The following is a 24,497-nucleotide window of genomic DNA, read 5'->3' as shown; positions in this document are numbered from 1 at the left end:
TTCAGCTCAGGTCATGATCTCAACGTTCATGAGTTTGAGTCCCCCATGGGGCTCTGCACTGACAGTGTGGAGCCTGTTTGGAATTCATTCTCTCTCCCTCTTTCTCTGCCCCTCCCCTGCTTGCATGCTCTCTCTCTCTCTCTCTCTCTCCTCTCTCTCTCTCTCAAAATAAATAAATAAACTCTTAAAAAAAAAATTACAGGGGCGCCTGGGTGGCTCAGTTGGTGAAGCATCTGGCTTCGGCTTAGGTCATGATCTCATGGTTCAGGGGTTTGGGCCCCACCCAGCTGTGCTGACAGCTCAGAGCTTGGAGCCTGCTTCAGATTCTGTGTCTCCCTCTCTCTCTGCCCCTCCCCCACTAGTGCTCTGTCTTTATCTCAAAAATAAATTTTAAAAAGTTTTTTTAATTAAAAGATAGAAAACAAGCTTAATGTCCACCAAAAAGGGAATTTATAGTATATTCAATACAATGGATATTATGCAGCTAATAAAGAGTGAATATGGTTGTAAATGTAGAAAACTTGCTACAAACAGCAATTGCCTCAGGGGAAGGAGCCTGGTAGACAGGGAGGTAGGAGACTTGCTTTTTACAATAAACCCTTTTGTACCTTTAAATTTTGGATCTGTACACATATTGCCCTTTTGTTAAAAATTAAGAACTTCAAATTCATTAAGGAATTTAGACAATTCTCCCTGATCCTCTGACACATAAATAGTTCTACCTCCTCATCTGTAGGCAGTGTTAACTAAGAATCTATGCTGCTAGAAGTTACCCAATAACCAACGTACTCATTTCCTCCTTGGTGAGAAGATGCACCACTACGGCAACTTTGCACCAGTCGAAACAAAGTACAATAGGTGATGAAATAGATGAGGAATTTATCTCACCCAAAAGCAACCTTGATTACAGAAATAAAACTGGATGTAATATAATTTTGTCAGCACTGTGTGTCATCAAAAGGAAAAAAAAAAACTGGCTGGAATTCCTGGTTAAGGTCTAGAGCTCAAATGGCTATATCACCAGAAATATTTAGTGAAGAGTCTAAGAAATGCCAAAATCATTTGAATCCAAAAGGCAGTTAAAAAACGGGGGGGGGGGGGGGGGAAGGGGAAGACAAAGACAAAGTCGTGGCGCAGTAAGTTTCAAGTGCCAAAATAACAAACTTTTAAGATATCGTTTTTAATGGAATTTTTCTCTTTATCTCTTAAATTCCGAGTAACATTGAACACAGCAGTCCCTCAGTAATTAAAACTCAAGAAATTGAAAGAAACAGTTCAAACTCTTTCTCAAGCTAATTTTTAAATGTTGTTCCTTAATATGATTTTTGCTACTAGATGAAAAGAACAATTAACACAACAGCAGCTAATACTAATCTGATCCCCTCTTCTTCCTCTGCTTCCAAAGTTTATTATAATCTGACCGTTCGATTATAAAACCAGAAAACTAGAAAAAAAATCTTGAAAGGGGAGTGGAGTATATAACATGATAATATTTAGAAAGAGGATCATATTTATTTTTTGTAAAATAAAAAATCCTTTTATGGGGTCTCTTGTTAACAACACTGACTTCCATTTAAGCACACAGCTATATTGCTATGTACCATTCCAAATTTAGACTTCATGATCTGTTTAAAACAAAACAAAAAATCAAACTAAATAGCACAAAGGCTTGTTGTCATAACCAATTAGCCTAATGAGGTCTAGAATATATCTAGTAAATGAAAGATGCTAGCTAGCATATCAAAAATAATCTATACATTCCTTTACCAGGTTCAAATATTCAGACTAATGCAAACCACAAACTCATGAAATAAAGATATACTTAAAAAAACAGGAAGTAGGGGTGCCTGGGTGGCTCAGTCAGCTGAGCATCTGACTCTTGATTTTGGCTCAGGTCATGATCTCATGCTTCATGAGATCAAGCCCTGCGTTGGGCTCTGCACTGGCAATGTGGAGCCTGCTTGGGATTCTCTCTCTCTCTCCCTCTCTCTCAAGATAAATAAACGTAGAAAGAAAGAAAGAAAGAAAGAAAGAAAGAAAGAAAGAAAGAAAGAAAGAAAGAAAGAAAGAAAGAAAGAAAGAGAAAAAAAGGGAAAGGAAGAAAGAAAACAGATAGTAAAAAGTTCCTCATCATTATTATGCAGAGTTTAAATATATCTTGACATTTACAAAATGGACAAGAATATTACCAACTGACAATGTTCACTTTTATTCTAAATTATTTTACATTTATTATGGCTCAAGAGTGTCTGAGGTATTTGATATACACTCAATTAAAGAGTACTGCTAATCATAATATTAATTATAATCATATCAAACTCAGGGATCAACAACTAAACAAATACATATTTAAATTCATGTCAATGGTTTCCTATCTTGAGTCAAGGACCATCTAAAGTAAAACTGAGACCTCCTTAAGTTATTTTCAAGGTTTAAAAATTGCCTAATAGTCTCATATACTACCTGAAATACAGCTCTCTATGCTAACTGAAAAAAAAAAAATTTCTATTTGTAATGCTGGAATTAAAACTCAATGTGGTAACACCAATTATCTCATAATGATCAGAAGCCCTGCTTGTAGTTATAGTCTTCAGTAATAAAAATAGAAAACCCAATGAATTATTTTGTAATACATGCATTTTACTTTGTGGGAAAACTTTTTCGGACTCTAACATCTGAAAACTAATGGAAATAAGGGTATTTTTAAGGTTTGTTTGATGTTTTTTTTTCTGTTCTAGAAAAGCAAAATGCAAACTAAAAATACATATCAGACTCTAAATATTGACAAACATTTATCAGCAAAAGGCTTATGTGTTCTTGGCGAGGACAGAAAGACACCCATGAATTACAAGAAAATATCTTCTTCTTTAAATCCTAATAGCTCAATTGATATTTCATGAAATAACAAGTAATGACATGGATAAAGATGACTGATTAGATCCCAAATTATGAAGGAAATTTAACAGAAGGGAGAGAAAAGTTTATGTCTGTGTTCTCTACTCCACTTTTCCCTTTTACAGTGTTTAATTTCACGATTACCTCAGCTGTTACAACACAAGATCTTAGCCATATTTCTCAAATATACACATCCAATATCAGGATGTATATATCAAATAAAACAAATATTATAAGCCTAATTTTCACCTGGGAATGCACTCTCGTTTTTTACATAGTACAAAAGAAATACTAAAGTGCAACGTGAAACTAGGACCCAAGAAGTAGAATAATTGTAAAACCATGACCCCCAAGCATGACCTGAAGACCACCCAAGACTACTCATTGAACTGGGTAAACCAGATGACCTGCAAGGCATCTAGCGCCTGCACAATTAAGAGGACACTCTATATTTGAATCTATACAGACTCCAGGTACAAGTCCTGGGCTCTACCACTTATTATTTGCCTGACCTTGGGAATGTTACTCAACTCTCTGAGGCCTCAGCTTTCTCATCTATAAAATGGAAATAAGAATGCTAATTCAGGGGGCGCCTGGGTGGCTCAGTCGGTTAAGCGTCCGACTTCAGCTCAGGTCATGATCTCACAGTCCGTGAGTTCAAGCCCTGCGTCGGGCTCTGTGTTGACAGTTCAGACCCTGGAGCCTGCTTCGGATTCTGTGTCTCCCTCTCTCTCTCTGCCCCTCCCCTGCTCATGCTCTGTCTCTTTCTGTCTCAAAAATAAATAAAAACATTAAAAAATAATAATAAAAAAATTAAAAAAAAAAAGAGGGGCGCCTGGGTGGCGCAGTCAGTTAAGCATCCGACTTCAGCCAGGTCACGATCTCGCGGTCCGGGAGTTCGAGCCCCGCGTCAGGCTCTGGGCTGATGGCTCAGAGACTGGAGCCTGTTTCCGATTCTGTGTCTTCCTCTCTCTCTGCCCCTCCCCCGTCATGCTCTGTCTCTCTCTGTCCCAAAAATAAATAAACGTTGAAAAAAAAAAAAAAAAAAAAAGAATGCTCATTCAGGAGAAACTCTTTCAATAGGCCTTTACCTTATCATAATTTACAGAAATAAAGCCCTCCAAGCCCTCTATAAACCACTCCCTGATGCCCACCACAGGCTGACCACCTGCACCTGGTAGAGTCTTCCAAGTAGACCACTTTCTTGGCATGTCCCCACCCTTCTGCTCTCAACAAATGAGCTGGACGCTTAACAAGAGCCGGCTGTTTCTGACAGATTATGAGTGCAAAAGGGGTGGTTTTCTCTGAAAATTATGTTGAAAAGTTCAAAAAGATTCAAAGGCTAATTGTTTTCTTAAAAGTTATTATGGAATTAGGTGTATATAAAACAGCTTTAAAAGAATAAGGGAAAAAGCATAAAACCACAGAAAGTGCCTTAAATTCTCTCTTCTATAGGAAATGGATACTGTTATGATATCTAATAGATTATTCCTCCTAGGTGTGGATTATGTTAAAAAGACAATCTAGAATTCTTTTTTTTTTTTTTAATGTTTATTTTTGAGAGAGAGAGACAGACAGACAGAAAGCAAGCAGGGGAGGGGCAGAGAGAGACAGAGGGAGACACAGAATCCGAAGTAGGCTCCAGGCTCTGAGCTGTCAGTGCAGAGACTGACATGGGGCTTAACCTCAAGAACTGCGATATCATGATCTGAGCAAAAGTCGGACACTTACTGACTGAGCCACCCAGGTGCCCTGACAATCCAGAATTTTAATCAAAGAATCTACCCATAAAGAAAAACACTGACACTGCAGAGGCCAAAAAATGGTGAAGGAATATAGTGTATATTTGAGTTAAAATTATAAACAGTGTATCAGTTTGCTAACCAACTTTTTCAATTACCTGTTCCATATCACGTATGTGATCTTCCTATCTAGATACCCCCAAAATTTATGGGAAAATTGTGAAGACTAAATAAACTACTTGCACAGTGCATAGCACTTAGTAACATTCAACTAAAAACTTTTGTTTTAAGGGTTTTATTATTATCCTGATGGTCTACTATTCTAAGAATACTGCTATCTTCCAAAACATACAGAAAAGTAAAAGGTGTACAATTTCCTTGTATTCTGTTACTTTTGTGTTCATGTACCTTATATACACTCCATACATTATTAGCCATATAACTTCTGTGGTGGCCACCAGAGTGTCCCAGGATTATACTTAGCCATAAGGATAACATCACAGTAATGCATTAACATAGCAGCATGACCTTGCACTTGAAGCTGACAAGAACATGGGAGAAATGAATGAAGTGCTGGTGTGGTACCAGTGGAGGGAGCAGCCACTCTCTGATGAGGAACAGGGGAAAAGGTCAAGAATCCAGACTGAGGATAGTAACCAAGAGAGAACGGTAGAGACCAGAGAGAAGCAATGCAGAAACTGGCATCGCAGGTAACACCTGCAAACTAAGGAGGTACAGGTAATGTAAAGAAGGATCTGGTGATTCAACCTCCTGCTCAGAACTGCTGAACACTAACAGAGATGTTAAAATGCTTTTCTAAATTACTTAAAAGCAAAATCACATTTTTAAAAGTTCATGTCATTCTGACACTACAATCAATTTTCCTCTTCAAAGAAAAAAAAATGTTACATAAAGAAATGCACTCTAAAATTAGAACAGTGAAGTACCTTTTTCACCTTATTAAGTCGAGGGTGGGGGGGGGAGTAACACTAATATCCAATCTAACAAGGATACAGTGAAACATTACTAGTAATACTATGTAATACTATCCTCTTGGGGAACAATTTGACCAAATGTTTCAAGACTAATAAACCTTCATATCCTTTGTCTTAATATCACACATTTGGGATCTGCCCTAAGGAAATAACTAAAAATATGATGAAATCTATATGCTCAAAGGTGTTTTCTGCAACATTTCCTATAATAGTAAAAATTAAGTATGATGGTAACAGAAAATATTTAATGTAATATTAAGTTAAAAAAAGCAAAGTTGAGCATTTGCTAAAAATATGATATAAAACATCATATGAAAAAGGCTGTAAAAAACTCCAAAATGATAACTATGAGCGGGTGGTTTCAAATTATTTTTTTTCCACTGTCTAACCTTTCTGAAATGTTATTTTACTTCTGGAATTAAAACAAATTATAGTTTTAAAATATACATCTCAAAAGGCTACATACTATATTATTTCATTCACACAATATTCTCAAAATGGTAAAACTAGTGTTGGGTGGGGTTGTGAATATATACAGGTAACACGGGAGTTCTGTGGTGATGGAACAGTTCTGAATTTTGATCATGGTAGTGGTTACACAAACCTATACATGGGATAAAACTGTATAGAACTACACACATACACACACAGAGATGCAAGGTTTAAAAAATGATTAAATCTGTACATGGTCTGTAGTGTAGTTAACAGTAATGTACCAATATCAACTTCCCGATTTTCATATGTATGACAGCTATATAAAACGTCACCATTGGGGAAACTGAGGTAAGAGTATATAGGACACGACTATTTTTCCAACTTCCTATGAGTCTCTACCTCATAATAAAAGTTTTTTTTTTTAATGCCTATGCCTACTTACATATATATTAGGCACTTTTTTTTTTGAGGGGGTGGGAGATAAAGTAATGTAAAATGAGCCATGAAATATATATCTTTCAAGACACTACTGCCTACTAACTATTCACAAAACCACATGAGGCAAATAGCAGACTTTAGATTGAACCATAACTTACTTAAGTCAGGCTTTAATAAAAGGCTTCAATTTAAATGAAAGTATCAGTCAATTTTCAGAATATGCTTAAGTGAATAGTTCTGAATCTCAAACCCTATACTTAATATTCCATTAAGCAATAGTCCTCAGAATTCTCTCCCTTGCCAGAAAAGTTTCAACAGATATAAATAAGATTTTCTTACATATATTCAATTTAAATATATTAAGTGACTGACACAGACAAAGGATATAATAGTTCATGACCTCTAAATTGTGCTACATGATAGCAATCACATCCACCTTGATTCTCCATTTTAACCTCAATGCCAAGCATGGCTCTTGATACCTACTAGTCTCCCAATAACTATTTACTGACTCAGTCATTCATTGAATGAATTCATGTTTTAGCCAAGATTCAATAATTCCTAAGTCCTTCCAGCTTTAACTGAGAATGGGAGATAGAAGGTAGGAAGTAAGCGAAAAAAGGACCCAGATTCTACCAATTCACCAGGTCAAAAGATTACCTTAACCAACATGACATCTTAGTTTATCAATGCAAAAAGTGACCTTAAGAAAACCTTAAGTCATTTCCTCTGATGACCAAATCTTAAAGAATTGTTTAACAACTAGAAAAAGAACTGAACTAGTATAAGAAATCTGCCTCACCAACCTTCACCACCTAATGTTTTTTCCTAATATTTTATTTATTTATTTATTTTGAGAGAGAGAGAGAGAGATAGAGAGAGAGAGAGAGAGCAGCAGAGGGGCAGAGAGAGAAAGGGAGAGAATCTCAAACAGGCTCTGTGCTGTGGGCTTGAACTCACCAACTGTGAGATCATGACCTGAGCCGACATCTACAGTTGGACACTTAACTGACTGAGCCACCCACACACCCCTTCAACATCTAGTATTTCCAAGTAAACCAAATCTTTGCTATATGCAAATCCATCAACTTTTTGATCTGAAAATCTTAGCTGGAGTTATGCAAAGCATCAAAAACCTCTCCCACACAAGCTCTAAGCTCTCAACAATCACATGTATATAATTATATGGTAATTATACATTATATCTATCTATATGCATATATAAACATAAACTACATAAGAACATGATTATAACAATACTACCTTATAAGACCCTCGTCAGAGAGCAACTCATGTCTACGTTATTTATTCACTCAAAAGTTCAAGGTACTGACAGTGTAACAGTGTACAAGACACACACAGACCATGCCCTAAGTTTACAGTCTATCTAATAACTTAAAAAGCAAGTGTAGCTAGTAAAAAGAATATTAAGTAAACCAGGGTTTAAATTCCAATGCTACCTCTTATTAGCTATGTCTGTCTCAGTTTCCAGAACTATAAAATAAAATCATAAAATATAAAAATCCTTGGCAAACTAGAAAGCACTATACAAAGATAAGTTATATTACTGTACTTAGTTTTCATTAAGAAAAAATAAAACACTAGGATACCTCCCTGCAGGTTGCTTATTAGTTGCAAAGGAAAAAAAGTAACTACACCATAAATAAACCAAACAACATTTTGACCAAAATTTAAGAAAACAAGATACTAACCACCAGGGGTTTACTTATAAGCTCTAAACTACACAATTTTATTTATTTTATCTTACTTTTTAATGTTTATTTATTTTTGAGAGACAGAGAGAGACAGAGTGGGGGAGGGACAGACAGAGCCAAAAACACAGAATCCAAAGCAAGTTCCAGGCTCCGAGCTGTCAGCACAGAGCCCATCGAGGGGCACGAACCCACAAACCACGAGATCACGACCTGAGCTGGAGTCGGACATAAGCAACTGAGCCACCCAGGCGCCCCTAACCTACGATTTTAAAGTAGTATTAAAAATCACTCTGTAAAATTAATACACCAAAACAAACAGCAGAATCATATGCAAAGATTTCAGATATAGAAATTATCAGACAAATATAAAAGAAATATATTTAATAGGTTTTTTTAAAAATAAATTTTGAGAACATGGCCAAGAAAAAGCAGACTACCAAAAAATAATAAGGATAAAGCAGTCTTAAAACGGAACTTAATGAAAAAATAGAGTAGGTAAAAATTTTTAAAACTCAATGAACATACTACACAACATGGATGAACCTTAAAGACATTATGTTAAGTGAATAAGCCAGACACAAATGGACAAATATTATATGATCCATTTATATGAGGTACTAGAATAGCCAAATTCATAGAAACAGTAAGTATAACAGTTCCTGCCAGGGGCTAGTAAAGGGAGGGAAATGGGAAATTATTGTTTAATGGGCACAGGTTTCAGTTTGTGATGATAAAAAAAGGTCTGGAGATGGACAGTGGTGTTAGTGAATGTACTTAACATCACGGAACTAACAGTTTAAAATAGTTTAGGAGCACCTGGGTGGCTTAGTCGGTTAAACATCTGATGCTTGTTTTCAGCTCAGGTCATGATCTCACAGTTTCATGAGTTCAAGCCCTGGCTCAGGCTCCACAACGTCAATGTGGAGCCTGCTTGAGATTCTCTCTCTCCCTCACTGTCTGCCCCTCTGCAACTTGTGCTGTCTCTCTCAAAATAAATAAAAGTACTTTAAGAAAATAAAAGTTTAAAGTGGTAAGTATATTTTACTATAAAAATATCATAGTTAAAACAAAGTGAAAAAAAATTTTTTAATTCAATAAACTGGTTAAACACAGCTGAAGCAAGAATTAGCCAAATGGAAGAAAGGATCTAACTGTCCAGAACACAACACAGAAAGATAAAGAAATGGAAAATATGAAATATAAAAAATGAAATATGACAGGTTAAGAGGCATAGAGGGTAGAGTAAGAAGACTGAGTATACTTCCATACAAGTTCCAGATAAAAAAAAATACAGAAGATAAAATTTGAGGAGAAAATGGCCAAAAGTTCTCCAAAATTTTTGCAAGAGACCACTCCTCAGATTCTATGGCCTGGTGAATTCCAAGCATGATAAATAAAAAGAAATCAACTTCTAGACATACCCAAATACGGTGTGCAAAACAGATTCTAAATATTCTAAATATAGCTATAATAAAACAACAGGTATCTGTAAAAGAATGGCAATTAGATGGATTACAGATTTTTCAAAGCAACAGAAGCCAGAAGAGAATGGAATAAGAGCTATATGAGCAAAGAATGCTAACTGCTAACACAGAATGCATACTCAGAAAAACCCATCTTCAGGAATGAGACTTAGATATATTTTCAAACAAATGAAACATTTTCCAACAACAGACCCTCACTAAAGAAAATTGTAAAGGATATGTTTCAGGCAGAGACAAAATGGTCTTAGATCCCAGACAAGAGGTCTGAGATGCAAATGGGAATGATGAGCAAAGACATCTGTAAATACAGAGGCAAATTAAAGCAAGTGTTTAAAACAATATCTAATTTATTGGGATTAAGGAAAAACTAAAATAAAGGAAAACTACATAAAATTTAACTTCCAAACTGGAATAAAGGGAAATGAATTTTTTTAATTCATTAAAATAAAAAGGAAAAGGGAACGATTAACACAAAATTTAGATGGTGGTGACTTAGAACACATGTCAGAGAACACAAATGGTGAGGAGTATAAAGGGACTCCAAAGATACTAGCAACGTTCTATTTTTCCAGCTAGTTAGTGGTAGTTCATTGTTTATCTATCTATCTATCTATCTATCTATTTATTTTTAATGTTTATATATTTTTAAGAGAGAGAGTGAGACAGAGTGTGAGCAGGGGAGGGCCAGAGAGAGGGAGACACAGAATCAGAAGCAGGCTCCAGGCTCTGAGCTGTCAGCACAGGGCCCAACGTGGGGCTTGAACTCACGGGGGCTCAAACTCACAGACTGCCAGATCATGACCTAACCTGAAGTCGGATGCCCAACCAACTGAGCCACCCAGGCGCCCCAACTGTATAATTATTTAAATTGTACATTCAGTACACTGTATACTCTTGTAATAAAAGTAAAATTTAAAAATTAACACAGAAGAAAATAATCAAGACTAGTGGTCACTCTCTAAAAATAATAGATTATTTCACAAACTTTGGTCTTAAAAATTGAAACAACGGGGGCCCATCGATGGCCCATCGATGGCTCGGTCAGTTGAGCCTCAGACTCCTGATTCTGGCTCAGGTCACGATACCAAGGTTGTAGGACCGAGCCCGCTTACGATTCTCTTTCCCTCTCCCTTTGCCCTTCTCCCCCACTCACTCGCACCCTCTCTCTCTCTCTCTCTCTCTCTCTCAAATTAAAAAAAAAAAAAATTGAAACAATAAAAATTTTATTTCATTTAAGAAACACTTACCAAGTGCCTAATCTTGGCTTATAACTGAGCTGAGGAGTGGCAGAAAGATTTCTAACCTCCCTTCTCCTGGGCTTCCTAACCCTTGAGAGCAGCACTAACACAGTAGTCACTAGCCACAAGTGAGGCTATTCGCAATTAAACTAATTAAAATTAAATAAAATTTAAAAGTTCTTCTATAAAACTAGACACACTTTAAGTGCTTGGTAGGAATATGAGGGTCACTATATTGAATAGCAGACTTAGAACATTTCCATCATTACAGAAAGTTCAATTAGACACTGCTGCGATATTTTTTATAACACTACAAATATGTTGATAATTGAATAATCTTAAAATATAAAAGAACATCTTAAAATTGATTAAATCTCCTTTTAAAGTCATTTTATTTCTATGAAACTACAGCTTCTTAGTAGTATTCAAAACCGTTTGATGTTTGTTAAAAACCTATAAAGTGTCAATAATTGCCCACAATCCCATGTCCCACCAAAAAGCATTCAACACAGCATTTTCTTTTATGAGCCAAAAATAAATGGTTAAGCACAGTTGCTACTAAACAAGCCATGTCATAGGGATATGAAACTCCCCAGGATGAACATATCGCTCCTTTTGGGGGGCACCAATTTTAGCCGACAGTGCTTTAAAATACTGTTTACATCTACATAAAATAGCAAAATGTGAAATTCATGTGAATTTTTATAGGAATCATGAAGTTTTCTACCTAGAGCAGGACTCTTTGGGCTACCTCTCCAGACTTCTGAGCATACCATTCATTTCTGCCATCAGGAGTATTTCCAAGGAAAAATGTAAACATTTTTAAAATAAACGAATTCTATACGAGTCTTTTACTTACCAGAAACAATGATATACAGCAAAACTCTATAAAACAATAACATCCTTAATATCTAAAGCAACAAACCTCCAGTTTCCTTTAACATTAAAAGACAGAGGGCCTAAGCTATTTCAACTTAACCTGTACATTTTCCTTTAGGTATTCTAACACATATTCAGTATTTCTATAGCACTCGCAATTCTTAAAATTACCTATCCAAAAACACTAAAAGGAAACCAATGTTAAGCCTTAATTTAACAGTCATTTAGGCTTCCGCACCTTAAGTTTTCGGCCCCCCAGTGCTAAGTGAACGAGGGAGTAAAAACACTTCCCATCTAGACAACTGAATGTAATTTCAATAGTGCTTATGCTAATAATTGGTTTGTGTCCCCAGGAGGACTTCTGTGGCTCCACTTACATAACCCATTATGCAAAGTGCTGAACTATTCTTTCTCTAGAAAGCATTTTGAATACTGATATTTGTACAAGGTTTACTTGCTATATTAAAAAAGCTTTTCATACTCTAGCTTCAAAGATCTTCCCTGCAGAAGAGGTGAAAAGGAAAGCCAATTTCTACTACTTCACTATGTCAAAGGCTAGTTATTTATCTTGTTGGCTAATCAACAGAGTAATGTCTTAGAGCAGCACCCCCAGACAGCCCCCATAGTTTACCAGTTTCCTCTCGAGACTCTGGTTAGGAAATACAGCTTTAAATAATTTGAAGCAACCTGTCTGAATTGAAAATAATCTGAACTGCTCCTTGAAGGTCTTCATGTAAAACTTCACAACATTAAATTCAGCGGTGGTGAGAATCAAAATACAGCCCCTATTGGGTAATGGAAGGGTAGAATGTACCCCAAACCTAATGTGACTATGTATAATATATTGGATAAGTGGGGCGCCTGGGTGGCGCAGTCGGTTAAGCGTCCGACTTCAGCCAGGTCACGATCTCGCGGTCCGTGAGTTCGAGCCCCGCGTCGGGCTCTGGGCTGATGGCTCGGAGCCTGGAGCCTGTTTCCGATTCTGTGTCTCCCTCTCTCTCTGCCCCTCCCCTGTTCATGCTCTGTCTCTCTCTGTCCCAAAAAAAAATAAATAAACGTTGAAAAAAAAATATATATTGGATAAGTAATCTCCCCCAATTCCCTGGTTCTGTTTAAGCCAAGATTTTCAAATCTCACAGAACCATAATCTTAAAAACAATAACATCTGGGGGGACACGCATAATCTTAAAAACAATAAAACTGGGGGACATGCATTGAGTTGCCAACTATTATTTTGACAAGAACATTTAAAAAGAAAATAACTGCCAATTACCACCAGCATTATTTCATAAAAGAACTAATATGCTTACATCAGAAATGGTAAAAGATACTTTTAGAAAAAATACTGTCTTTTAAATTCAACAGATCTAGTTTTATGAAAAGCTAACTCATTCTCATTTCAGACAAGTGAGAACTCTCACGGACTACACTTCATAGTCCAGCACTAGGGAACCACAGGTCTAAGCAGCTAACTCCCACTTGGAAAAAGAAAACAACGGTAGGACATGCCCAAACCAAATATTAACCTATTCAATAATGAGGAAATAGAGGCTTGGAGAGGTTTAGGGACTCTCCCAACGTCACAGACCAAGAATTTTGACACAGATCTGTCTAATTCCAGAGTCAGAGTTACTAACCATTATGCTAAGTTTCCGCTAATATCCTTTCAGTGGTATAAAGATCCATCCTAATCCAGTCACCTTTGTGACCAATGACAACTGAGGAATTTCCAAGACAGCTGGCTAGAGGTGTACTTCCCTGGCCATCACTCAGACTAAAGCTAAATGGAACTCCTGACCTTTGCCTCAATAATACCAGGCTCACTGCAACTAAGCCAACCAGCCCAGACAAAGCACACACAAACCCCCCTGCTTCCAACAACACTGACGCAGGACTCTTAGGACATTCCCAAGTGCCTGATATAGTAAAAAAACATATTCCTCAAAAACAAAAGGGATATATTAATCCTCAAGAAGGAAATAAGCACTTCCATGGTTACTCAGTCTAAAAATAATAAACTTGCCCTCATAAAGTTACAACTCTAAGCCTCATTCCTTAAACTATTACAATTTTTTACACATTAATACACAGGTTCCCCATATTTAAGTATCTAAACAGAAAACTACAGGAAATTCTAAAAATCTATAGTACTTAAATAGTTCCCAAATAAAAATACATAGTTTTTATATATGTATCATTAGGTGATGGATAAAAGTATCTTACAATTCTATCCCTCTAGAATAATCAGAACATTAAAGACAAAACTGCTTATGTTAATCAAAAGTACTTATAAAAGAGAGTTGGAAAAAAAAAAATACATAATTAGGGGTGGCTGGGTGGCTCAGTCAGTTGAGCCTCCAACTTCGGCTCAGGTCATGATCTCACGTTCATGGATTCGAGCCCTGTGTTGGGCTCTGTGCTGACGGCTCAGAGCCTGGAGCCTGCTTCGGATTCTGTGTCTCCCTCTCTCTCTCTGCCCCTCCCCTGCTCATGCTGTCTCTCCCTCTCAAAAAATAAAACGTCAAAAATTAAAAAAAAAAAGTATGTAATTAAATACCATTTTCTATAAAAGGCACTATTAGCAGCCAGTAGGAAAGGAAGGCACAAAAATATATTTGAATATTCAGAGACTCTTGATATCGAAATCAAAATTAAAAGTCACATACATAAATAAACAGAATACTTATCAGAGATTTGCTTCCAAATCCTCACATATCACTTGCCAGCAAATGCCCAAAAGAAAAGACCAAACAGCTCTTAAGTAATCAAAGCCTAACACTCTGGAACAAATGACTCTGAAATAACTCATCCTCTATGAAATGGGGTAACAGTAGCATAATATTCTTGCTAGCAATGGCAAAAAAATTGTATTTCCCGACTGGATTTTCAATAATCAGATTCTTTGTACTCCTGAATCTGCAATGAGAGGGAGCAGAATACAATACAGACTATATTTATTTTCCTCCTGTTTTAAACAGATGCCATCTCAAATAAAGGTTCACTTTTTTTTCTTCCCTCATAAACTCTCCCCTGGCTCTTTCATCTCCTTATACAGATTCAACAAGTGCATCTATTTGTATTGTCCTCTACACCCATATTTAATATATGCCTAGCACTGACCTCTCTCATGAACTACAAACCCACATTTCCAAAAGCCTCTGGGCATTTCCAGTGTTTTGCAAGTACATAAAAAACTCAACATATTCAAAACTGATCACACTATGCACCTCCTTGCCTAGATTTCTAATAACAGTACCACCATCACCATCACCCATACTTAAAATGAGTATAATTTTCAACTTCCAGTTCCCCCCAACTTTCCCCCAACAATTGCTCCTCCCCCCGCCCCATCTCAATGCCACTGCCCTTGCCCAATATGTATATTGAAAGTTGGCTTTCTACAACCATTTTACATATGATACTATTAGACCTCGTTGTTTCTCATTAACTCCTAAATACAGCATTTAAATATGTTCCTCAATCCAGCCCCAGTTAAAATTTCAAACCGCATCTCTCATTTCCAAAAATCAACCCTATATTCTAAGTAATCTGTCCACTAACTTTTCTCTGTGTATACGATGGCCTTTCCCACCTCCACACTTGTGCTTACCTCATTCCCTTTATTTGAAAAGCCTTCTTCATCCACCTACTACCAACCCTTAAATTTTTGTCTTAGCAAAGTCTTACCCTCTGCAATGGTAAAATCAGGTTACCAGTTTATTGGGAGGCAGCATGATATAGTGGAAATGCACGGGCTTTGGTGCCAGGCAGACCTGGATTCAAACGGAGACTCAGCAACTTAAGATATTTGAGTACTGCCCTCATGATTAAGAAAGATGCTTATATGTTGTTGTGAAACTTAGAAAATGTACGTGAGTCCAAGAGCATAAAGCATAGTGCTAAGCGTTCAATAGCTTCAGAGCTACCTTCATAAATATTATTAACCTCCACTTTTTAGCTGATTACTCCAGTTAAAAATGAACCAATTTTCCTTTCATAGAATTCCAAACTTTGGGTCAAACCACTCACACAGTAAGCATTTACATATTTTTATACAGATACCTTACATCCCCTTCTAGACTTCAAATTCATAAAGACCAAAAACTTAATCTTTGTATACTATAATGCCTAACAGTGCTTTTCATGAAACACACAACACCCACCTCCCATTAGAAAAAATTTAATATGCCTAACAATTCAATTCACCTCTTCATGATTTCTGACACATCCTAGGAAATTACTGCCAAAACATGAATTTTAATGCTTTTGGCCATATCTTTATTTGTTCCTACATGGTTGCCTGACATAGCTTGATGCCTAACAGCATAAGTTCAGTATCCAATGAATTGACTTGAATAATACAATAAAATTTATAATGTAAATGTTTAATATCTATTGAATGAACTTGAACAGAATAAAATTTACAGTACCTAAGGGCACCTGAAATTCCCCAATTACCTTCTTCTGCTCTTACAATTCTTTACATACTTCCCTTCTAAACACATTAGCTATCATACTCTCAGTATGGATTCAGAATCATGTCTAACTTGACTCCTTTTGCAGATTTTCTTTATTCCAATATTACAACCAGAAGCTCTAAACAATTAAGTACTTCAAATGACTAAGAATCTAGAGTTCCTATCTAAAACATGGGCAACTAATCTTCCCTCCACAATTTTTTCCAGGGACTTTAAAAACCATCCACCCTTTGACCAATCAATAAAGGAATAAAAGAAACCATTTTTAAAAAATCATCCACCCTATGCCTGTTGAAAATCAACAACACTAAAATAAATGTTCTTGTCCACAGGAGAGCTCACTGAAACTTATCACTTCAGTCTACTTTCCCTAATTCATGATATTACCTTCCCTTCCAGTAGTGGGAGGAGAATGAGGTAAGTCCCAAAAAAACTACAGTGTATGTCCTAATATAAGCACAAGATGAGAAATGCAGCAAAGTGTCACTGGTTTCACAAAGCTGGTTTTGTGTATACTTGCATTGCAAAATCAGTGGTCATCTGCAGACAGCCACAACCTGCAGTAACCACATTTTCTTGTGATAATTTAAAAATCACTATTAAGTGTGGAAAACCCTTATCTCCTACAAACGTTCCAGCAGTTTATTATATAAAATCTGTTCACTAAAAAAAACAAAAACAAAAAAAAACTACCTACATCACTTTCTCCTCCTCTAGGAAACTCTCAATTTGTCGGAGGTAAACACTTCAAAATATAGGTTAAAAACACACACCCAGGAAACCCCTCTGCCCATCTGTGTGCACCCTCTGCAATGCAGCACAATTGCAACAGTATACGGAACCCCGATGGAGTTACTGAGAAAAAAAAATTTTTTCTTTAAAGGTTAAGGAAAATGACAGTTCCAAATATGAAGGCATACAAACTTCGGGAAAGAGGGGATACAAGAATTCGCCAACCCTCTGCAATTAATTCATGCAATAACCGCAGACTGAACTCATCGTTCAACTGTGACTTCAGATGGCCACAAGAATTAGGAGTGCATATTAGAGAACAGCATCCTTAAGCCTGCAAGAAAAAAGAACTCATCTCAACTACTGACTTTGCTCGAGCAAGTTGTTTTTCTAAGTGACTTCAACAACAGCTTGAGCAAGCTTTCCAGTGAGTAAAGACCGTGGGAGACACGCTGGTGCCACACTGACCTACGTATCCAGAACCGGTCCCGAGAGCAGTCCAATTCGATCCCGGGAAACCCCTAGGCGGGTCTGGACGAAAAGCTTTGCAAAGGATCCCCCGCATCTACACAGGCATCGCCCAGCTCTGGGACCGAGGAGACGACACCCCTGGGACCCAGGCTAATTACTGACCCGAGGACAGAGCCAAAGGATGCAAAAGTCGGGAACTGGAACCATGACAGAGTCTGGTGTCCAGGTTCCCAGCCTCATGTCGACACAGAAAACCAAATCCGAAATGCAGCGCGAAGATTTGGGGGAGCAGAAATGAGGAGGTCGGATGGACGGAGGCCCAGCCCATCCCCACTCTGAAGTCCCAACGGCTACAACAGCTCCAGGAACCCCCTCCTCGGCTCCGCCCCGCCTACCCCAAGGCCCGGCCGCCCGCTTCTTCCCGCCCGGCGGACTGTGCGAGAACGTCGGCGGTCGTCAAGCCCCTTCCCCGAACCCCGACAGCCGAGCCCGCAACGTAGAGCGGGCAGCGGGGGCCCGAGAGCACAAGCCCTGACGCGGCCGGCGGCAGTCCGGGTGTGCTCCCCCGGCCACTCACCGTCGGCCTGGACGTTGGGAGGGAGCAGGCGCGGGTCGGCGGCCGCGGACCTCCGGGCTCCGACCAGGGCAGGAGCCCTTACGCGGAGCCGATCGAGCCACAGCAGCTGTGCCTACCAGGCCTCTCTCCGGCCCGAACCTTGGAAAAGCACTTCCGGGGGAGCGGGGGAGGGAAGGGTTTTGGCACCGGAACTGCTAGCGGGCCGGAGCTGCCAGGGCCTCCCGGGCGGGGTGGGGCGGGGCGGGGCGTGGCCTCTCCCGCCTAGCGCCGTAAAACCGCCCCCAGACTCGTCACTAACCCTTTCTGCCCCGAGGCCCTCTGCATCTTCAGGCTATGGTTGCGTCTCTTACTGCTCTTCCAGTTATTCCACTCCAGCCACCTAATTTTCCAGACCATGAAACCGAGGATCGGGGAATTTGGGTGCAGGGGTCTAGCGTACACAACCGGCCTTCTGACTCCAGTATTTTCTCCACTCCAGTCCGCCTCCTTTAAAAATAATGGTAGTTAACATTTTTTTGAACGCTAACTCCACACAGGCACTGTATGTACTACGCGCTTCGGATGCTTAACTCAGTTAATCATCCCCAAGCCCCTTGAGGTTGCTGTTATTATCTACATGTTGCAGGGGAGGAAGCCGGTCAAACCCAATACCATAAACAGTGGCTCTTGATTTTAATTTGTGTTGTGTGTTTAAATCTCGTCTACCCCTAACGAGATTTTTAAGTTCTTTAAGGACAGGAGGCAAATTATATTCCTATATTTCAGCATTACTTGGTATTTGAACAGAAGCCAAGAGCTGGGAGACTCAAATCTTGGCTGGATCCTGTTATTTACTCTTACTCTTTTACCTTGAGCAAGTTGCTTGACCTCTCTAAACCTCAGGTTCTTCATTTGCCGTGTGTGTGCACATATATGTGTAATCACCTCCGGATTGTTGTAGGAATTCAAAATGAAAATGCATGATAAACGCTTCGGTGTACCTAGTAACAAGTAAGACTGGGTAAACGTTAACAATTTCCATACTCCATCATCAATAGGAACAATTTCTCCCCGGATCAGGATCACTCTAGCAGGGGGTAATTTGGAAACTGTGGGTTAGCAGTAAGCGATAGAAAAGGTTAGTTAAGGAAATAAAGAGTAGAGGATTTTGCAATCGTAAAAATGAAGGTAGGTAAGCCAAAGAATGTCCTGGGGCCAGCCTGGATTCTTGTGACACTGTGAGCTGGGACAGTATGAGGACCTACAGAGCCAGATGCCAAGCAAGGAAAGAAGGGAAAGAAAAAGAAAAAAAAAAAAAATCCTGAGTCACAAAATCAGGAAGGCACTGAACATTTGAGGCAGATTCTGTATCTGAGGCCAGACATGGGAGGGAGGGTGCGGGAAACTCTTAGCATGCATACTATCTGCAAAACAAATTTACAAGCATCTCTTAAAACTGTGGGGGAGGAAGATTTCTTAAATTTTCTACTAAGAAAGGCAGGGAAATGGACATGGTTCAGAACCCGTTATTATGAATTTAAGTTGTAAACAATGCCTTTGCCACTGGCTTTATTTACACGGCCGTCTTGTTTATTTTATTTTTGTGATTGCAGAAGTGTTTGTAAATACTTCCCTAATACCCAAAGTTAAGCAACTTTCGTGCCTTGAAGTGTGAAGAAGTGAAAAACAGAGCCCAGGTTGGCAGGAGTCACTAACTTCTCTTTCCACCAAGGAGCTTATAGGGACAGTGAAAAGAAACCTGAATCGCAGACTTTGTTTGTCAGGCTCTCACAGGACGCTAGAGGTCTGTCGCCCAACCTAGTTTATCTAACTAGTAAGTGGTGCAGTCAGGATTTGAATGTGGGTCTGTCTCCTCAGATACTTTTCACTACTTTGCCAGTGGTTCTCAAACTGATAAGTGCATCAAAATTACCCAGAGATCTTGATAAAGCACAGATTGCTGGGCCCCACCCCTAGAATTTCACTTAACCACACACAGCTAGTGCTTCTCCAGAGATGTAGCCCCTGGACTAGCTACATCAACATCAACGTTGTCTGTAAACTTGTTACAAATGCAAATTATTAGGCCCCACTCCAGACCTTGTGAATCAGAAACTCTGGGGTGGGTTCCAGCAATTTGTGTTACAACAGGCCTTGCAGGTTACTCTGATACATTCTCAAGTTATAGAAACACTGCACTCCACTCTCTTGTCTTCCACATTCTCTCTCTCTCTCTCTCTCTCTCTCTCTCTCTTTTTCTAATTATCCACAACAGGAACAACTCTAGTGAAGCAAAAGTTCTCCCATTGGATTAAATGATGTGTTGAAACACTTTTATTTATGTATGCTCTCAAAGGGAGATGAGGCTAGAAAAATATTAGTATTCATGGAGGATTCTTTTTTGATTACTTTAAATCTGTGCTGAAATTTAACCAGATAATGCTGGGTTAGGGGAGGAACTAATCTTATTTGGGAACTACTCTGTGGCAGGGCTTTACACGCATTTTCTAAATCAGTCTTCACTCTACTAATACGAGGTTTTATGGTCTTCAATTTTACAGACGAGAAAAACTGAAACCTAGGTGAAATGATTGACTTAAGGCCACATTGTTATTAAGGGGCAGAAATCTGGATTGTTCCAACAAAGATTTCTCTAATTGCAAAACTCCTGCTCTCTCCACTCCGTGGCAGGAGCTTGGAGAACCAAATTCCAGTGTGGGCTCCGCCACCCAAACTATGCAACATTGAGTAAGCGATTTAATCTCTATTTCAATTTCTCCATCTATAAATAATGTTATCATAAATCTTCCCCTCCCACACTGGAATGTTAGAACAAATGAGGAAATAAAAGTATAAGCACTTTGAGCTTTTTGAAGAAAAAGAGTAAAAAGGCAAGTTGTTATAGTATTGTATATTTAGCCAAGTGTTGCTATGTGAGCCTGAGCATTGAAACTTTCCTGGTTATCTGCTGATTCACACATAAGAGGTTCAAAGGCTATATTTGATGCCAAAGAAAAAGTTGTTTGACTTCATTTGTCAATGTCTCCTAGAAGGTAAAGAAGATGACAGGATTTTGTGTGTCCCTTTCAAACATTACAGGGAATCTCTCACCAGGTGTAGGTTCCAGGTTGTTGCCAAATTGTTGGCCCACCCTCATTTTAGAGATCTTTCTTCCAAACCCCTTTCTTCTCCCCATCATAGGAATCCCTCCACCCTCCTGCCTCCACCCACTAGGCAAAGATTTAAAATTCCTTTGTATTATGTAGAAGGATTTAGCTCTCAGTCCTCCTCTCGGGCCAGACTCCAGGCCTATCTTTGTTGACAGAATCACCAGGTTGCACAAACCGGGGGGTACCATTCATAAAGAATACAACCTGAATGGTGCTCAAGGGGGTGCCAGCTGCCCAAGCCACAGTAGGAATGGTCCCCCTGGAACCGTGCAAGGCTTGGCTCTGGCTTTGTATAGCTCCCACCCCCAAAATGCATTAAGGTGTTTTGTGAAACAATAGAGCCATCTACTTGGGTGTCCACTGGTTGCCAAGCCTTCAAATAATGGGGTTCTTTGTTTTTTGTTTATTTTAATGTAGACCTGATCAAGTACTTAACTCACCGGGCTTCAGTCCTGGGTTCCACACTCTGCTACGCATTTATCACTCTCTTCTGTGAGGTTTGTAAAGACTGTCATATTTTGTCTTCCTCGCCTTTTATTCATGCCTTAGCACAAGTGCTTGGAAAGCATTTGCTGATTTGAATAAAAGCACAGTGTACTTGTATATATGTGCTAGTATAATTGGCAGATATTTGACAGAGGGCCCTTAAAGGTGTTGTTTGACCCACAGGCTTTTGTACTAAGAAATAAATTGGGTCAAATTTTTTAAAATAAGAACTACCATGTAAAATAAAAATCCCAATTGCTGGTGTCTCTTGAAAATGTAGATACTCTGGCAGACCGAATGTGCATCCCACAAAGTGTCAGTGTCTTTAGCTCAGACACAGCTCCTTATTCAGGTGGTATATGAGTTGGCCTCACACACGTGAAATCGTCATGGAAGGCAGTGAGCTTGAGCCACTGGTGTGTGGGGTCATATGGATGTTTTGGAAAAACAAGTATAGAGTTTTGCCTTGTAGATTTTACATGCGCTCATAACTATTTATTGCAATGTATTGGGGGCAATTTTAAATTGTTTTTCTGGGATAGAAAATTGTGGGGTACCATGTTGTACCATTTCTAAACAAGCCAGGCAAATGGAGACATCAAATTGTAGATATCATTACCACCAACATTTTAATGGCGTTGTAGCTAATGTTACTTGTCAACAGCTTTGGAAATTGAAAAGAAAAATAATATCAAATACTTAAATAAGCTTCACGATAACTAACTTAATGGAGTATGATCATCTTTCCCCCACCCCCAACCCCCACCCAGCTGGAGAGACACAAGAATAGCTAGTTCTAGCAAGTAATGGCACCAGGATTAGAACCCAGGCAGTCTAACTTCACAGACATGGTCTTAACCACTAAATTAATATTTATTGAGCCTTTCCCGTGTGCTACAGCCATGACTGCCTCCCAACTGAAAGAGACTACCAGATTTATGGAAGAGCGCCTGGTATCTTCCTGGTTTTTAATAGGCACTATAATAAATGTACACAGAAACTTCTCATCTCTCTCTGCCTTCCATCCCAAGTCATGTTGATATGTTTATTATCTTCAGTTTGAAGTGTATAAACTGTCAGAAATCTAAAACTTCTTTTAATTCCAATATAATTCTTGCACAAACCCTTTGTTTTTATTGCAAGTTATCACGAACAAAAGATATCTTTTAAAAACAATGGAAGCAATTTGAAGCAATATAATATGGACACTGGAAACCCGTATCTGTAGTTAAATTGTGCTCGTATGGAGAAATGGGAGACAGCAAGGCTGAATTTGAGCAAAAATGTCACATTGACACAAATGCAGTCAAACTCCAAAAATGAAAAAGAAAATATTCAAAAATCGAGGGCCTAAAAGGGAATGGTCATCAAACTTTAGCATATTTTACACTGAATTTTTGTTGTTGTTACATTGAATTTTTAATTAAACATGAAAAACAAATATTGGAACCGACACCTCCCTTTAAAAGGTTTCAAGAATTAAGCTTCTGTTGTTGTCCAGATCGGGCCATTCAGTGAGTCTCTGGAATTTAAGAGGTTGCATTCTACCTTCACTCTTTCTTATGCAGATGTGGCCCGGTTGACTCTACCTCAATTTCTCTTTCTGCAAAATATGCACAGTAAGTGCATCTTGTACCATAGAGATGTGGTGAGACATAGCTAATAAATGATTATAAAGCACAGTTCTTTGAAGTATAAAGCACTGCATAATTACTAAATACTATAATAATGATCCTCATAATAATAGTAATTTTCAACCAACACATCAACCAGACCCAGATGCTTTTAGTCACCTCCCAATCAGGCAAAAGTGTATGTGCCACCTATGAAATAAAGTAAAAATTGTACACTACAGACTAGCTCCACCCCCTTCTTCTTTCCTATGCAGAATGTGAAGTCAGGCTGCCAAAGACCTGTCTCAGTGGCAGTGCCTGCTAGCTGTATGACCCAGCTTGCACAAGATAGTGAAATCTCTCCAGTCTCTACTCCTTCAACTGTAAAATGACAGTGACAACAGTGCCCACCTCACAATATCATTGTGAGAGTTCAAGCAGTGAATACACGGACAGCTGTGCACCAGTGCCCGGCAACTGAAAGAGTGCAATGAATGGCCGTGGTGGTAGTGGCTGAGAAGGACTAATAGTGGGTAGCTGTCCAACCACGTTGCCGAATGGAAGAAAGAAAAGTCAACAGGGGCGCCTGGGTGGCTCAGTGGGTTAAGTGTCTGACTTTGGCTCAGGTCGTGATGTCGAGGTTGGTGAGCTCAAGCCCCGCCTTGGGCTCCTCACTCTCTCTCTCCCTGCCTCCCTCTCTCTCTCAGCCCCTCATGGGATTCTCTCTCCCTCTCTCTCCCTCCCTTGTTCACTCGCACTCTCTCTCTCAAAAATAAATAAATAAATACATCCATACATACAATATAATACAATTCAATACACTCAGTTTGGAAGATGATTTGAGGTTCCCTCCAGATTTCCAGATTATGAGAACACATATGAAATATAAGCACTTAAAAAAAATTTTTTTTAATGCTTTATTTATTTTTGAGACAAAAAGAGAGAGTGTGTGTATGAGCAGGAGAGGGGCAGAGAGAGAGAAAGACTCAGAATCCAAAGCAGGCTTCAGGCTCTGAGCTGTCAGCACAGAGCCGCACGGGGGGCTTGAACCCACGAACTGTAAGATCGTGACCTGAGCCGAAGTCAGACTGAGTCAACCGACTGAGCCACCCAGGCACCCCTGAAATATAAGCATTTCAATATTAAAATTTGATAGCAAAATAAAAGTTG

General features: G+C 38.8%; 1 protein-coding gene across 2 annotated transcripts in view; it reads right to left on the bottom strand.

Annotated features, from left to right (window-relative positions):
• FRS2 (fibroblast growth factor receptor substrate 2) overlaps positions 1 to 18,207 on the bottom strand; it is a 111,166-nt gene extending 92,959 nt beyond the window's left edge. For both annotated transcript variants that reach the window (XM_047064926.1, XM_047064925.1), the window contains exon 1: positions 18,080 to 18,207. The gene's annotated coding sequence lies outside the window, so the exon portion shown is untranslated. The remainder of the gene's footprint in view (positions 1 to 18,079) is intronic.
• Positions 18,208 to 24,497: the final 6,290 nt, after the last annotated feature.

Source organism: Lynx rufus, unplaced genomic scaffold (genome assembly GCF_022079265.1).
Source record: "Lynx rufus isolate CCGP_SWC_20201006 ecotype Redwood Valley unplaced genomic scaffold, mLynRuf1.p SCAF_7, whole genome shotgun sequence".
NCBI lineage: Eukaryota > Metazoa > Chordata > Mammalia > Carnivora > Felidae > Lynx > Lynx rufus.
Note: the sequence above shows the minus strand (reverse complement) of the source record. Positions and strands in the feature narration are given on the sequence as shown.